General features: G+C 35.8%; 1 long non-coding RNA gene across 1 annotated transcript in view; it reads left to right on the top strand.

The window, feature by feature from the left end:
- The window catches only part of LOC127667985 (uncharacterized), a 174450-nt gene extending 167875 nt beyond the window's left edge, over positions 1–6575 (top strand). Inside the window, exon 3 of the long non-coding RNA XR_007973976.1 lies at positions 6312–6575. This is a non-coding gene — a long non-coding RNA (uncharacterized LOC127667985). The remainder of the gene's footprint in view (positions 1–6311) is intronic.
- Positions 6576–14632: the final 8057 nt, after the last annotated feature.

Below are 14632 nucleotides of genomic sequence, written 5' to 3'. Positions count from 1 at the left end.
TCTAGTAGTGAAAGGTATGGCAGATTTTTTTCCCTTGATGAAATAACGCAAAGGAATAAAAATAAGTGCATATTAAATGCAATTCAAGAAACTATTTGGACTGGGGTCCATAACTAATGATATTTTGACTGTTGACCCAAATTGGAGCTGGGCAAAGAATAGTTGTACATCAATGTGAGAATTAAGTGATCTCTAAATTATCAAATTATTACTACTATCATACAACACTCTACATGGGCACTAATTTATCACTTCTCTTTTGGGACTGGTAGTCATTTTCTCAAGAAAGACACACTCTGGTTACCTCTTATTGGGCACTTGTTCCATATTTTCACAGCACTCACTATGCTAAACTCAGGAGAAAATTTATTGTTTGTCTTGCTCAAATCTTTGTGGCAATATGAGTTCCATAAATCTATCACAATGAAGTAACATTGACTGGATGGCTTAAAGAGAAATGTGTTATCTCACAATTTGGGAGGCTGAACGTGTGGAATTAAGGTGGCAGGAAGACCACTGAGCACAGGGAGACCTTTGTCTTGGTTTTTAGCTTCTGGTGCCAGTAAGAATCTTATGTGCTCCTTGGTTCATAGATTTGTAACTCTGATGTCAGCTTCCCTTGTCACAATCATCCTTCTCTTAACAGAGACAACAGTCACATCCCCTACTCTTTGCTAATATGAACTCATTTTAATTATTTGTATCTAAAGGAACGCTGTAGGTTAGGACTTCAATATATCATTTTTGGTGAAGATGAGAGAAGTTACAATTCAGTTCATAATAGCAGACTGTGGTTGTGTTTATTATATTGTTTGAACTTTACTATCTTGTCCAATTATCTCATTGCCAAGACTAAGTACTCTATTCAAAAGATTGATGAAGCATGAACCTGAAAATGAAAGTGTCCTAAGATATTTGTATGTCCTTCTTATTAAAAAAATAAATTAAGATAGAGACAGTGAACAGTTACACTGTAGAACTCCAAGCTCTTTCATTTCTACAGCTATATATTTCTTCTGTTTCAATATAAGTTTGATTTCAACTGTTGAGAAATATATGTTCAATGACCACCTCTCTGTAAAATTCAGAAGCCGATCATATTTTACTTTAATAATAACATACTGATAAACCTGCAACAATTATTTGAAATTCTGAAATTTTTGCTGATCTTTCGCTTGTATCTTTAAAACTGTTTTGGGTTATGCAGTAGGGCATAGGATCTATTTGAGCTGGAAGCCTGACATCTTCTGTCAGATAAAGAACACTGCAGAACGACTGAAACACCAGAAGGGAAAAATGAATACATCATTCTGGCATTAACTCTTAATCCCCCAAAAAGAGAAGGAAAGGTAATTTTCAGAATTACAGAAAGATTATTACATTTAGAACTATTTGTTAATTTTAAAATAATATTTTCATTACATTTTTAAAATATTCTTTCCATGTATTTTGATAATACTCACCCACAAGTCCTCACAGATCTACCTAACTTTGTGTTATATCAGTATTTAAAAAATCAGAGCAAAATTGTATTACCCAAATACTCTTGAATATTCATATGCCCTGGATTGTAGTAGACCTACTGGGGTTAAAACCTTTAAGAAAAAAAGTAAGTTTTGCTTTCCCAGCAGCTATGAAAGTTGTTGCCAGTCACTGTTTTCTAAAGAAAGAATTTGGCCTAAAATGTATGTTACTCAATCTAAATTGATTGTTGCCTTGAAGAAGAAAATACAAATGGGTAAAATATAAATAAATTGGCCATCAAAGAAGAAATAAATTGAGCAAAATACTTTTGATGAAAGACTAATGATTTAGGCTTCTGTTAATATGATTCAGGGAAGCTGTGAAAGGAATTTTAGATTCAGCAGCACCTAATTATCAGTTTGATGAGGCAGAACTATAGACACATGAGAACTTCCTAAGAGTTTTGAAACTTCTATACTTTCTGCCATTATAATTGGCTTCCTCACTTGGCAATGATTTTGGGAACATTGCTGAAATAACTTATAAGTGCTTCATGAGAAGTTAATTTTTCACATTTTTCTGAATCTCTAACTACACGTGGTATCATTTCACTTAAACTGCACAACACACATACCCACACGCACACACACTAATAAGCATGGATATTGAACATGGCAGAGCCAAAGCTCCACAGACTGGCTAGAATCCTGGATGTTGAACCCAAGTCATCTGAGGATTAGTGTGTTTGCAGTTTGGATAGAGTGAAAAGGCAAATTCAAAAGGCCGGGAAAGGGTTTAGAGGATTGATATGGCATGAAGCATTATGTCAATAATTCTTCAATTGCTGCGACAAAAGATCAAGACCAAGGCAATTTTCAGAAGAATGAATTTATTAGGATTTACAATTGCAGTAGGAAATAAGACCTTCACTACAGGAAACGTTGTCATCAAGAGTTCTATATGGTGCCAGGAACAGGAAGCTGAGTGTTTGTGTCTGGAATTACAAGCAGGAATCAGAAAGAGTGAACTTGGAATGGTTAGTCTTTAAACTTTCAAAACCCACATTCACTGATATGCATCCTTCAACAAGGAACCAACTGGATATCAAGTGTTCAAACAATGACAAGTGAGAAAGGGTAAAGCCTAAGGGTTAAGTGGGTGTAGGATGCACACCTTAGTCTAAGTTTGGAGGCACGACAGGGATTCAGCTAAGTCTGGGTCACAGTATCTATGCAGGTATGCATTCATGTGTGTATAAAGGCCGAAGACTGATGCTTGGAATCGCTTGTGGATGGAATTAGTCTTGCAAGTCAGCTTGATGAAAGCAGCCCCTGAATCTGTTTTTCAAGGGTAAAATTAGAATTAAGCCCCCTGGTCTGGATTCAAGACACCTGAATTCTGATCCTATTGTTTGGGCAGTAAGTACTTTAACCACTGAGAAATCTCTGTAGCTCTCCTTTCTGTGAATGTATGTTTAACCTCAATTATCTCTTATGAGTTTTGCTTTATAGAAGGTTCTGTCTGTATTTATCCTTTCTACTAGCGTGTGACTTTATTGAGAATCCTCTCCACATAGAAAAAGTAGACAGCAGGGGCTTGGCAAGATCATGCACCTTAGAGAACAAAGGTATCTGGCTGGCCTCTTCAGTTACAATAGTTAGGCGCAGGTAAGAACTGTGGATACAGGATTCTGAGAGATTTTTCTAGAGGACCCACTGGTTTCAAGTCAAGCTTTTAATTTTTTTAATTATTTAATGGTTTTTCAAGAATGTTTAATGGAGTCTAGACTTGACACAGCAGATATATGTACCATTAAACAACATTTCAAAATTTTTATTATTTGTGTACATTTCTTTTCTTTTACACTGAAATATATAAAACCCTAAAAAATTAACCAAGTTTTGAGTGTTGACTTTGTGATTTTACATAAAGAAAACTTCTTTCTTTGTGTTTATTTTCAGCTTCTTTGAAATTTATTTTTACAGATAACATTCTTTTATGTCTGACAACAAATTAAAGGTTATAAAGGGCAATGATATCTATCTGTCTGTCTGTCTGTCTGTCTATCTATAAATCTATCTATCTATCCTTTGCTTTCATTCTATAATTTGGTTTATGTTGCAAGTTACAGGACTTTTGCCAAAGCACTTAGCAGTTGAGAATTACCTAATATTAAGGCACCATTGTGTGGCTGTCTCAGAACATTGTGTGCATTTGTATTAGATGCTTGTTTTCAGTGTAGAGAAGGGCAGGCAATGTGCCTTCATCACACTACATCATGTGAAACTATTTTCCTCAGAGACAATGTCTCTCCTCCACAATAAATGTAAGAGCTATATCAGTGTCTATATCATTTTTCAATCACTGGTTCGAGAATCTTAATTTATGCCTATTTGATACATGTACAGAAGTAGTTCTACACTAATTTATTTATATTTTCTAATAATTAACTTGACTCCTCTTTTATATCTATTGATTATGTAGGTTTCAAAATAGGGACTAAGTATGTAATTTTACAAATAAAAGTGGAAATATATTATGGTGTAAAGTTAATTCACTTTAAATTATTTTTGTCTAAAAAGGCAAGCATTTCAATGGTTCAAGAAAATATAAAGCATATACAAGTTCTATCAAAACTATAAACTATTATCAAGACATTACAAAAATGGAAAGAGTGATTTCCATTTAAAAGAAGGTGATTCTAATAATGCCTCTAAATAATGAGGAAGACAAGGTCCCAACAAACCATCTCTTGTAACCAAATGAAGCTTCCATTATCAAGACTGGATCACATTGAATTGTGTTGTTGGTCCAAAGGGTTCAATGGAAATCCACAAACAACACATGCTGTTGCCATGACAATCAATCTCCACAAACTGAAAGTAAGGTCCTATTGTTTCATATATCACCTGAACAACTCATTGAACATGGAGAGGGGTATCTGATGCTAACTTTGAACCTTCTCCTTTACATTCTATTTCCTTTGGGTACAGAATGGTACTCTGCAGGCTACCAAAAGAAAAATGTAAAGTCCAACCCAGGCACAAAACTTTTGAGTTACACTTTCCACTGCCTGCAAAACTTGCTAGGGCAATGGTGGCAGAAATCTTGTGGAAGTAACCAACCAATGTCTGATTTGACTTAAGGCCAAGTCCACATGATTGAACCTCGAGCTGACACTGCTTTGAAAACCAAAAACCAATGACTAGATAGCCCAGACAACTAGGTAAAAGTAAATACTACTTGTCTAAAATCAAACAAATGTAGCGACAAATAATTCTTAATGCTATTGTGTTCCACTCATAGATCATAGATTCAGTCATAATGAGAGAAGCTTTGTTTCTGTAGCCAGTGGAAGCAGAAACCCACAGCCAGACATTGCATAGAGAGTGAGAGACCTTTAAGCACTCAGCCCTAAATAGGATGTCTCTGTCAAATCTCTCTCCTCAGAGCTCAGGGATCGCTATGAAACATGAGGCAGAAAGAGTGTAAGAGCCAGATGGAATAGAGGACAGTAGGAGAACAAGGTCCTTCAAATCAACTGAGTAAAGCTCATATGAACTCACAGAGGCTAAAGAAGCAGGCGCAGAGCCATCCTAGGTCTGCACCATGACCTTTGCACATATTTTATAGATTTCAGTTTAGCATCTTTATAGCACTCCCAAGTATATGAGCAACTGTGTCTCTGATTCTTATACCTTCTCTTGAAACCTTTTTCCTTCTGTTGGGTTGCCTTTTCAAGATCAATGCAATGGTTTTTGTTTAATCTTACTATATTGTATTTTGTTATATTTTGTTGTTAGCTCTTAGAAGCCTGTACTTTTCAAATGTGAGTCTGAAAAGGTGTGGATTCTGATGGGAAGGGAGTGAGGAGAAGCTGGGTAGAGCAGAGGAGAGGAAACTGTAATCAGGATATATTTTATAAGAAAGGAATCTATTTACAATAAAAGTAGAAAAATTAAAAAAAACTTCTTGTTAATTTGTTTTTCTAAAGCATTTAAAGTGTTAGAGTTTCTACCAGTATTCTGTATGTATTTAGGGCCATTACAGGAATTAGGGAAGAGCTCACACATAGGAGAGATGACTTCAAGTTTTGAGACTGAGTTTACAGACTTTAAGCTTCTGTGTGGGTATCAAATGGGGAATTTTTATAGTGAAAGTATAAATTTCTACTTTCAATTCTGAGTGTGTACAAGGCATGGCTACTACATTTCAGCCAAGAATAATGACTCCTTTGAAAATTTTGGAGACCAGACTCGTATGTCGGTATTTTTATCTCATTCATAAAACACATGTAGAGAATCTAACAAATTAATGGCATTATATTGTAATGCACTAAATTACTATTTATTTCCATCAACTTATGAAAAATTCTTAAAGATTATCATCTTGACTGTGACAAGTGAGATTAGAAGGAGATTCGAAAAGATGAATTGTGTAGAACTCATTCAGAAGTAGGCATTGGGAGAAGATCCCATGTCTAAGGTTTGTCACTGATAAAATTAGTTCTCACTTTTTCTAGTGGAGACTAGACCTTCAACATTAGGAAAAGTGCAGGTATTTGGAATACAGATCTGAAGTCCTATCTCATAGGCAGACTCATTGTGATAACAGGGCTCTCTGAAGCAGCTCAATTAAAACAACCATAGGTACAGAAGAAAGACCTCAAGCTCTTGTCTGGAAACTTGAACTATCAATACAGCTATTCTGTATTGATATGTCCTAAGCATGGACCTATAAATAGTTCCCATTCAACAGGACCTAAACTATGTTCTGCTATAGTTTGCTTTCTACTGCTATAACAACTTGCTAGAAAAGAGTTTATTTGGTTTCTATTTCCCTCATAGAGTGTACTGATGAAGGAAGACAGCTCAGGAACCTGGAGACAGGAACTGAAGCAGAGACCACTGAAGAGCAGAGACTGCTACTTACTGACGTATTCCTATGGCTTGCTCAGCTTGTTTTGCTCAGCTTAAACAACTCAGGACCTTCTTCCCAGAGGCAGCACCACACACCACTAGCTAGGCTCCTCCCCATATTAATCTTTAATCAGGAAAATGCTCCTACAGTGATGGAGGTATTTTCTCACTTGTGGTTCCCTCTTCCTGTATGAGCCAGACTTGTGTCATGTTGACAAAAAAAAAAAAAAATCATGGCATTGAAAGTGAGTTTCTCTGAAATGGCTTCCTTATCTCTGGACTGAGTGAAATATGTCTCTATTCCTATAGCAAGTAAAATGGACAAGTTATGTAATTAGTTTGTCTAAAGCAAGATAATGCTGATCTAAGTTTCTCTACCTTTGCTTCTGTAAAAGCTGACATTTGACATTTAAAATGTACCCAAAGATCCAAGTCAACACATGAACAAAATAAGCTAAATATTACCCTCTCTAACAAATCTTTCTAAGAACAGTAGGAAAGGTACTTGAAGGTGATAATATAATTAAAAGAGAAAGAGAACCCAGAGAGAACTGTGGACCATGGATGAAGATGGAGAGAGTCAGAAGGAAGGAGTGTAAGATGACTTTTCATTTCTTTTCTGTGATGTAGAGTAATCTTGATGTTGACTTGATTGTACCTAGAATCAGCCTGTGCCAGTGAAGGAAATTTTGGGATGGGTTAGACGAGGACATGTGACCCTCCCTCAGAGTAGGTGACACCCTATGGTATAAAGAAGTCTGAGAGAAAAGAAATGCAGTTCACTTGCTCTCCTTTCCTTCCTGATGGGGCGGTGTGCATTAGATTCTTTAAACTTTCAACATGGTCTGAAGTCTAGCTGACACCGGGAATCCTCCAGCTTCAGGGTCAAGCCCCATCCAGACTTATGCAACTGGCAACTATGGGGTTCTTAGTGTTTCCTGTGTGTTGACGGCTAGTATTGAACTACCACAGAAATCAATCTAGTAAGTAGGAGTATCCAGGCAGTGGTGGTGCACGCCTTTAATCCCAGCATTTGGGAGGCAGAGGCAGGTGGATTTCTGAGTTCGAGGCCAGCCTGGTCTACAGAATGAGTTCCTGGACAGCCAGGGCTACACAGAGAAACCCTGTCTTAGAATAAAAAAATGAAAAAAAAAAAACAGAAAAAGTAAGTAGTGTATTTGTCTGCTTATTCTGCTTATTTTATATATCTGTTACATATGTGTATATATATATATAAACATATATATATATATACTCATTGTACATATTCTAAGTTTGTGTGTATATATACATTCACATACACTATATATATATATTTCATTGATTTTGTTCCTTTTTCCTTTGCAAAAGTCTAATACACATTTTTCCATAAGAAAAGAAATAGAAGTGTGTATGTGTGTGAGTGTGTATTTGTGTGTACATGTATCCATGCGTATTTGTGAGTGTAATCTGTCTGTCTGTCTTGGTTATCTAAATATACCCTGAAAAAGTTTCAGTGCTCTTTCTTATTCTGTCTCCAGTCTGCCCATATTAAGTTGAATACAAATAATAAGCCAGGATTATTGCTCAGACTTGTAGATCAAGACAAACCAAGCAGAATTACAATGGGTTCTGATGCTCTATCCTTTCTGCAAGAAAGATTATAACTTCTAGTCTTGGCATTGTGTGTGTATGTATATATATATATATATATATATATATATATATATATATTCAAATCAATTTAAAAAATGATCTCATACTTGCTAGGTATTCAGAATGATACAGTGACTTATGGTAGATTGTTGGCAAGTGTTTCTCATCATAAAAGGGTTGCATTATGTAGGAGCTGACACTGTACCTCCTGCTCATAAATTAGATTCTGACATCAATGAAAAAATACCTTTCATTGTTAAGTCAAAAGTCAATGAAGCATTTTGCAAATCACATGTGTTAACTAAAAGTTCTCCTTCAAAATTTCTGGAAATTTGTACACATCCTATGTAATTTGTTGGATGATAATAATATATCTTTCTATATTTGGATTATATGTTTTCTTAGAAAAGGACTATTTTAAGAAGAAAATACAAGTGTGGCTTTTAAGGCACTGTTCTTAGTATATAATTTACCTTGAATGGCAAATGTATTTGATGATATATTTTAACAACTTTTCAATTGTTATTGAAAAACTATCTTTCTTACTTATAAAGATTTAGGGAACTGCAATTCAGTGTGAAATACTTTAATATGGTTATAGTAGGGTCATTATTTAAAAATCTACTAAGAAAATCATAAAATTCCTATAGTAACCAAATTAAGAATGCAATTGAATATATATAATTCAATTAATAGTAATTTATATTTATCTTGAGAATTAGATAATATCATAGAGCTGCTAAATTGCCATTTTTAAGAATAAATTTTCAGCAGAAAAGTATTACCCAAAATGAGAATTGCCAACCACACTAATAAAAATCAGAACCACATCTAAATTAATAGGAATTGAAAAAAAAAGCAAAAATTACTTAATATTCACTGAATACAAAGTAAGAGCAAATGGACTATCCCATCTGAGCCAATACTGGAATGGCTAGATAGACTGAAAGGCGCAATAAGTAACTACAGCTGCATTGTAAGTATTTGGGAGGAGGCATGATACCTTTCTAATAGACTAGAGTAACAGATAACTTCTGCTATTAAAATTTTTTTAAATTCTGCGGTAATTCTAATTAAATATAAAATTATGTGTGTATTAACTTATTAAAAGTTATGGTTAATATTTATGGAGTTCGCAATCTGTGTTAACTATGGTCCTGTACTATATCAGGGATATAGAAATGAACTATTTGGAGAAATAAACAGCACAATAATAGGTTTGGGCAACTGTAAGAAATGACTGTAAGTGCACATTGTTCAACCCATCTTTTATGTCAACCTACACAAGTTGCTGTTATTTCAGAAGAGGGAAACTCAGTTGAGAAAATGTTCCCACCGGACTTGCCTCTAGGCAAGCCTGTGATGCGTTCCAGCCACTGATGATCGATACGGGAGAGTCCAGCTCACTGTGAGCAGTGCTAACCCTGAGCCGGTGGTCCTGGGCACTGTAAGGAAGTGTTCAGATGAAGCTGTATGAACAAGCTGTTAAGCAGCACTCCTCCATTACTGGTCCCTGTTAGTAGCACTGTTTGTGAAGTATTGGAAGATGTGGCTTTGATGGAGTACGGGTGACCTTGTAGGTGGGGATTTGTCACTTGCGGTGGGTTTTCAGATTTCAAAAACTCATGCCAGTCCCAGTCTCTTTTTGCTCTCTATCTCTGTTTCTGTCACTGCCTCTCTCTCCCTCTTCCTCTTCCTCTCCCTCTCCCCCTCTCTCTCTCCCTCTCCCTCCCTCCCTCCTTCCCTCTCTCTCTGTCTCTCTCTGTCTCTGTCTCTCTCTGTCTCTCTCTGTCTCTCTCTCCCTCTATATATCTGTCTCTCATGCGTCTCTCTCTCTCTGTCTCTCTCTCTCTCTCTCTCTCTCTCTCTCTCTCCTTCTCTCTCTTGTCTTTCATGATAGCAGAGCAGGATGTAAAGCTCTCTCAGCTAGTGCTTTAATACTGTGCTTCTCTGCTTCTTGCTGTGATGACCCTTGAAAACTATAAACAATCCTGTAATTAATTTTTTAAAATTAAGAGTTGTCTCCTAACAGCAATAAAGGAGTAACAAAGACATGTGCATATGGCAGTAATATTATGGTTACATATGACAATAATATAGATACTACTTCATATGACAATCACATAGCTACTATTGTGTCTAGCAGCAATACAGTTATTTCATATGACAGTAATAAAATTACTTCTGTCTAGACCTTGGAGGTTAACTATCCCCAAATATTCATTATGTGTATCTCAACTGAGTTACTCGAATTTTTATTGCAAAATAGAATATGGAGGGTAGTGAAACTTAAGAGTGAACTTGTGAAAAATCCCTTTTCAACATTTAAGTTTATATAAAATAGGACAACAAACAGGACCCATTAAAGAAAGTTATTACCTCCTATAAATTAGCAACAATAGCACTAACCACAGTAATTTCTTTTCATCCTATCTTCATAACTTGAAAACACTGAAAATCTCCCGAATTATTCTACTTATAAGCCGGATCTTTTCACAATGAATAATAAATACACTAACATGTTAGATAACACGATTGTGTTGTTTGCCTGATCTTCTGTGTCCTTTTGTTTCTTTTGAGTCAGAGTTTTATATAGCACAGGTTGGCTCTAAACTCAATGTGTAGCTCATCCTTCAGCAGCTGCCGCTGGAGTTCCTAGGATTAAAGGTGTGGACATCACATCAAGTTTCTGCAGTGTTGTGTATCAAACTCATGGGCTGATACATCCAAAAGTTAGGGAAGCCCTCTGCTAACTGTGATATCCAACTCTTTGTGGGATTCTGTCCTTTGTTTTTGAAAGACTGTGCACATGTAGGAGAGGAATCAAAGTAATTGGAAATCTCTTCCACTTATTGTTCTTCTAATTTTGATAAATTTCAGTATTTGCCTTCATTTTGTATTTGGACTTCATTCTACTCTCCTCAGTTGCTAGGTCAAGTCTCTTAAACTTGCATCAGAGAACAACATGCAATACTCTTTCATATGTTTAAATAAACTAAGTTGTGCCCCCAGTCTGCCTCTGGTGCTTTAAACACAATAGCCTGGCTTTAGAAACCTAGCTTTAGAGGTAAATGTAGAACCTGGTGATTTTACATTTTTAATGTGGAAATAATGCTTGGATAAAGGTTCTTATTTCTATCTATTGAAATTGTTGAGAAATGATGTGTGTGTGTGTGTGTGTGTGTGTGTGTGTGTGTGTGTATTTCAGGGTTTTTTTTTTCTTAATGCTGACAACTTTCTATCCAAAATAGTTATACTACATACATTTATGGCATTTATCTAACCAACTTCCCATCACCTGACTCTATTTTTCTATTTTTGCTCTCTTCAGAAAATGACATCAATAATTTCTATCCCTTACTCTTAACTCATCTTCTGATAATTTCATAACTTAATTATTGGTTCATCTGCTTGATTTTCTGTGCACATAGTATCATGTCAACATCTTTACAAAGGACTTCAGAAAGCAATTCCTCCAAATTACTCCCGCTTCAAGATTGTCCTTTATTTATCAGCATAAAATCTTACTAAATTCCCATTCATATTTTGAAAAGCTAATACAAAACTCATGAGTTGTTCCCCAGCAACAAACTCCCTTCATTCTTTTCCCATACTAATTATCTGTAGTTTTATCTATTTTTTTCTGGCCCTACTTAATATCATTCTCTTTATCTCTATATTTTTGCTCAGAGAGTCATTGATTAATTATATTTTCCTGTAAAGCTATAGTAATTCTTAAGAGCTAAATGGAAACCAAATTTATCTTTTGGAAATCATCTATAAATACTTTAAAGTTTTAATATAGATGCTGAAGGATATAAGTAAAACTTATTTAAGGAAATTAGGTGGACACTTGGAGAAAAACAATCATAGATATTTTCTGCACTCACTGTGAAAATGGATTTGCATAACCCTGTATATGCCTTATCCCATGAAGATATTTCAGGAATATTTTCTATTTTATGCAAAAGCCATGGCTTAAATTTAATTTAATAAAACATGTGTCTGATTATTTCTAGATTTTAAATAATGTGGAGAATTGTGTTGGGTTAGACTCTATTTAAGTATTCATTGATAACCCTTTATTTAATTTCTATCATTAAATTATGGAGGATAGATGCAAATCTTGCCTTTGTCTATATATCCACACCTTTTTTTGAGTAGAGGTTAAAAAAATAATTTCTGAGGAAAAATGTTTTCTTATGTCAAGGCTGATTTCTACTCCTAGTTCAATTCTTTATTGCCTAGCATATGTTAGTTAGTTAAGGTCATATTTTTTCTCATCTTCTTACTGTAGCTGAATGTGTATCTTTTGATCTAGAGACACATTTACTTTTATGAGTTCTTTAGTCATGTCTTCTACCGAGAGGAAGGGTGGTGCAATGGCCTGTCATTGCTACATGTAGACAACTGCTGGGCTCATGCCCACTGCCCTGCTATTGCTGTTGTAAGTATTGATCTACATTTATCATCTACACAGATGCTCTTTCTACTACTCTACCATCTTAATCTCCTCTCTTCCAAGTAACTTGTCTTGAATCTTATTCTTTCTTTCTTTCTTTCTTTCTTTCTTTCTTTCTTTCTTTCTTTCTTTCTTTCTTTCTTTCCTTCCTTCCTCCCTTGTCCCTTGTTTCTCTCCCTTTCTTTTTCAAACTTTATATTTGTAATTTTTGTAATTTTTTGGAATGTAATTTTGGGGGCATGGAAAGGGTATCAGGGAGAGTGCTTGGGAGCAACTGGAGGGATGAAAGTGGGTGAAGTGATAGAATCCAATGAAAAGTATTTTTAAAAATGGAAGAAATATTTTTCTGACCAAAATGCAATGGATTTTCAAATTTGTTAAACAAATAGCTATGAAAAGGAGTCAAATTTTATTGTTCTCAAAGTTCTACAATTTTGAACTGAGTCTCCATATTTTCATTAGATGATAAGGTACAGATACTTAATTCAATATAATCGAATAGGAAAATGAATGAATAATACTATTTTTGTATATGTATGTCTGTTTGGTGTGCATATGATTATTTACATGTGTGAGGATACACATGTATATAAAGGTACACATTCATATGTGTACATATGAGTGCAGTGCACTGAGATTGACATCAAATATTTTCCCTCATGACTTTCCATCTTATAAATGAGGTCAGGTCTCTAGTTGAAACTTGAGCTCATCTATTTGTTTAGCCTGCTGGTTCAATCATCTGTCTGGTTAGCCTGCTCACTTTGAGGGATCCCTGCCTCAACTTCCCACTTTCAGGTAAGTAACAATACCACCTTGGCTTTAATGTATGTTATAAAACCTGAACTCCTGTCCCCACGCTTGCTGGACTAAGCCCTTTACCCACATCTGAAGTGGATATTACTCTTATTCATATGTTTTATTAATTGAGAGCATAAAATCTTTGCACTGGAATCTCCACAGGCTTGATTTTTATGGATTCTATTAATCCTATTTTAAAACCTGTCTCTTCTCAAAATTAAACAATTTCTAAGAAAGACATTTTCCTTACCATTACCTTTACCTTTTGCTATTTTCCACAGAACTAATGTAATTTAATTTTAGTAAATGAATCACCATAGCTAGGTCAACTACATAGGGCAACTATTCAAGCAACACATTTTATTATATTCTTGGCATTCTACTGAGACCTATGAAAAAATTGCTAATACAACATTAAAATTTAATGCAGTCTGTGAATCCAACTCAAATACACATCTTGTTTATTATAAGAGTTGCTACTTCCTGACTCATAAGTAGGTACTTAATAAAATTCTTAATGGTGGTACATGTTTTGAGGAAATTTAGATTGGTCTGATAACCATTCTTTATTTTTCTAGAACTGTCTTATTATAAGGAAAGACTTACAACTACTTATAATTTTAAGTCCTGTTTTTTTCAATTAATGTAAATAACAGAATGTATTTTTTCCAGATATGAACTGAGTTTATGTCTAACTCTTTGTAGTCAATGCAGTTAGTCATATGTTCAGTACATCATCAGTTTTTGGTCTTTACATTCAAGTTTTTTATCTTGATGTTATCAGGATCCTCTCTCACTTAATAACTTCCTAGTTTCTTATTTATCTAACACAGGCCCCCAAAAGTATATGACCTGAGCTTTCAGGTGTCTGCTTCGGGATCTGAACAGCCTGGGCCACAGCACTCAGTCTCCAGGAAGTGCAAGAGGCCTGGTGTGCACCCGGAGGCAGGCTGGGAGGACACAGCTTGCTCCGGTGGGTCCAGCCCCACAGAGATTAGGTTCCAGTCCTGAGGCCTCTGGCAGGAGCCTTCAGATCTCCGCTTCGGGATCCAGAACAGGCTGGTCTACAACCATGGACATCTCCAGGCTCTGCAAGAGGCCAGAGGTGCACCCGGGAGGCCAGTTGGGAGGAGTCAGTGTGCTCTGGTGAGTCCAACAGGCCCCGGGCAGGAGACTTCAGGTTTCTGCTTCAGGATCTGAACAGCCTGGGCCACAGCACCCTGTGTCCAGGCAGTACAGGAGGTCAGCTCTGCACCAGAGGCCAGCTGGGAAGAGGCAGCTTGCACTGGTGAGGCCAGCATTGACAAGAAGACCAACTAACACCAGTGAGAACTAGATGGCAAAAGGCAAA

The sequence above is a fragment of the Apodemus sylvaticus genome, chromosome 17 (genome assembly GCF_947179515.1).
Source record: "Apodemus sylvaticus chromosome 17, mApoSyl1.1, whole genome shotgun sequence".
Classification (NCBI taxonomy): domain Eukaryota; kingdom Metazoa; phylum Chordata; class Mammalia; order Rodentia; family Muridae; genus Apodemus; species Apodemus sylvaticus.
The sequence above is the reverse complement of the archived record's forward strand: the minus strand, read 5'-3'. Positions and strand labels throughout refer to the sequence as shown.